Consider the following 2,760-nt stretch of genomic DNA (forward strand, 5'->3'; position numbering starts at 1 on the left):
AAGGCAAGTCCCTAGCACCAGAGAAGGGGTTAGGAAGGAAGGAAGGAAGGAAGGAAGGAGGGAGGGAGGGAGGGAGGGAAGGAAGGAAGGAAGGAAGGAAGGAAGGAAGGAAGGAAGGAAGGAAGGACAGAACCAGTACAAAGTCTAGCCCTAAGATGGGAATAAAATAGGCGCTTTCGTAGTGAACACAGATGCTGGGCTAAGGAAACCCAAGGCTGAGGCATCCTTGGTATTTTTGCTGCTTTCTCTTGCAAAGATTTTGTCTCTATTTCTTGTTGTTCTTGCTGCTTCTGGCTCAGTGCCATGTCTGTTTCTCTATTTTCTTGTATCCCGGCTCATCCCTAAGCGTTCCATACCTTACTCTATCTAATATGTTCCCAATACACTCTTTCAGCCCTCAGGGCTGCTTGTCCTCTGGTACCACCTCTGACTCCCCACTTTTGGTCCAGGCTTCTCCCACCTGAGACCCAACTTCAAAGGAGCCTCTGAGTCCGATTGTCCTGTCCAATTAGGTAAAGCCTCCCTGCCCAGAATTTTTCTGAAACTATGGAAAAGTTAAATTGCCAAGGAGCTCCCAAGTCATTTTGGAGGACTTGCATCCTGCATCCAGATCACCTTGGGACTTAGTCAAAAGCCTGGCTGGTTGTATTAAAAAGGTGGGTGTGGCTTCACACATAATCCCTGATTCTACAGGTCCAAAGGTAGAATGTCGTAGCCAAATTCACTTCCGATCTCTTTCATGAAGACCTTGGTGAACTTGGATAAGTTATTTCAGTTCAGTCAAGCTCTGTTTACTCGTCCAAACATGAGAGTAGCAAGTGTATACCACATGGTTGGTTCTAGAATTACATCAGATAACCTGAACGCTACTATAGTAAGCCAGGCTAGGCACGGAGGGAACTGACATAGATAATAAAGCTCACACTAGACTGGTTGGTAGCCCAGTCTATCCATAGGTCATTTAAAAGAGAAGAGACACTTGCAGAGATAATACTGGTTGTCCCAGTCAACTGGACAGGACACTCTCTGGCCAAAAGAAGGACAGCCAAAACTTCCCTGATAGGCACGATGGCTCAACAAAGAGACCACTGTTTGATCTGGATGGCCACTGTCACTTGGTTAGAGTACAAGCCTCATGACTCACCTGCTTTCGAGGAATTTCTTGGCCAAAATGCAGATCAGGCCATGCTGCCCACTGCACCAGACAGTGCTGGATGTCAGCAGACAGATTCCTGGTCTTAGGTTTTGATTTGTTCAAAGACTCCCTCCCATTATCATTCACCCATCTCACAGACTCACCATGAAGCTTTAACGAGTACCAGAAAGTGAATAGGTGGTCAGAACACAAAAGTAAACCAGCCCAGATCTGCCCACTGACATCTCTCATACGGTAAACGAGTTTAGAAGACTGACTACCCAGCACATCATGCCCACTGGCTGTGCTCCATGTTATAACACCAAGGCAGGAAATACTGCAGGAGGGAAACATGCCATCTATGCAGGAGCACGGGGAAGGGCTCCAAGACAGTGTTCACTGACACGTTCTCCCCCCCACTGGAGTGGCAGGCATACTTGGGTCCCTGGCATCCTGGCTACACCTCGACACCTTTGAGTGACCTTGGGTATTTCCTTAGTCCCCACAAGCAATACATCTTCAAACTATCCACTGGGCTGGGCTTGCAGACAATTCATTCTTTCATTCATTCAACAGATATTTGTTGAGTCCCTACTATGTGCCAAAGCAACTTCATTTCACCTTCCCAGGGGCACTTCCAACAGTGCTTTGCTGGAGCACCCCTATATCAAATTTCAGAGCTTCTGTTTTATCTTAGAGAAATAGAAGGACAACTCAAGGCTGGGACAGTCTAGTTCAAGATGTCGTGGGGGACGGTGGGAAGCCGCATGGGCTCAGGGAGGAACTCTCATTTGGTAGATTCCCACACTGCTTTCCCATTGCATTGGTGGCCAAGGGACCCACAGCTCTGCTCCCAAAGGCATCTGGGAACATGGTCATTGGCTCTGGTTCCTGGAAGGGATGGTACAGAGAGTTGATGGCTTCCAGAACACCTTTCCTAAATTTGCTGTAGGTCCAGTTTCTTAAGCTTCTTTACTCTAGTGTTTCTGAGCCTCATGGCATCTCTGATATTTCTGAGCACTGCACAGGGACGGTCTTCACAATGATTTAAGGTCGGGGATGGAGCTGGAAAGCAAGTCTCCACCTCAGCTCCGAGTATTTCAAGGCCCTCAGGGCCTCCAGACACCATTCATGCCCTTTCCCAGGGTGCTCAGAGGTCCACTGTCCCTCACCTCTAGATCCCCAACCTTCAAAGCAAGAGCCACAGAGCCCAACCCCTCAGGTGGCTTCAATGGTATCCATTGTCCAAAGGGCTGTGTGGCTTGACCCCCAGCCCCATAAGTAGCAGGACAGCAGGCTCAGAGAGGAATCTGCCTGCTGCCCCTCCTCTGCCGACTGCCTTGGGGGAGTCTGTAGGGTAGTGGCCCCGCTGAATGTGACCTATTGTCTTCAGGTGGATTTAGGAAGTGCCAAGCTCCCATCAAACAGCCCTGCTCCCCAGGTAAAACAAAAAAAGGGCTGTTCATTTGGGACCTTTCCCCCCCTTATCTCCTTTTCCTATCTCCTTAGGCTTAGCTCTGGTGTAGTGTTCAAAACCACTTCCCCTCCGAGCCAATCAGAAGCCGGGGCTCACTGGCGGCCCTGAGGTGAAGTTATTTATAAACGCCTCCCTGGATTATTTGAGC

Source organism: Mus musculus, chromosome 1 (genome assembly GCF_000001635.26).
Source record: "Mus musculus strain C57BL/6J chromosome 1, GRCm38.p6 C57BL/6J".
Taxonomy (NCBI): domain Eukaryota; kingdom Metazoa; phylum Chordata; class Mammalia; order Rodentia; family Muridae; genus Mus; species Mus musculus.